This window comes from Corvus brachyrhynchos, unplaced genomic scaffold (genome assembly GCF_000691975.1).
Source record: "Corvus brachyrhynchos isolate BGI_N302 unplaced genomic scaffold, ASM69197v1 scaffold696, whole genome shotgun sequence".
Taxonomy (NCBI): domain Eukaryota; kingdom Metazoa; phylum Chordata; class Aves; order Passeriformes; family Corvidae; genus Corvus; species Corvus brachyrhynchos.
The window spans coordinates 1-308 of record NW_008238369.1 but is presented as its reverse complement, the minus strand read 5'-3'; positions in this window follow the sequence as shown (position 1 = coordinate 308).

Below are 308 nucleotides of genomic sequence, written 5' to 3'. Positions count from 1 at the left end.
GGCTGCCCGCGGAGTTCTCGCAGCGCCCCGGCGAGCAGGGCGGGGGCACCTGGCGGCACTCGTCGATGTCTGGGGGGGCACAGGTGGGCACAGGTGAGCTCCGGTGAGCTCAGGCGGGGCTCCGAGGGGCACAGGTGGGGTCTGGGCTGTGCCCAGGTGAACTTTCGGGCTCCCGCTGACCTCGGCGCTCGGTGCCCGCGGGGTTTGGGGGGCCACAGGTGTGCCCAGGTGTGCCCAGGTGGGCTTTAAACACCCCCAAAACCCCTTAACCACCTTTTAAACACCCCCAGGACCCCTTTAAAGACCCT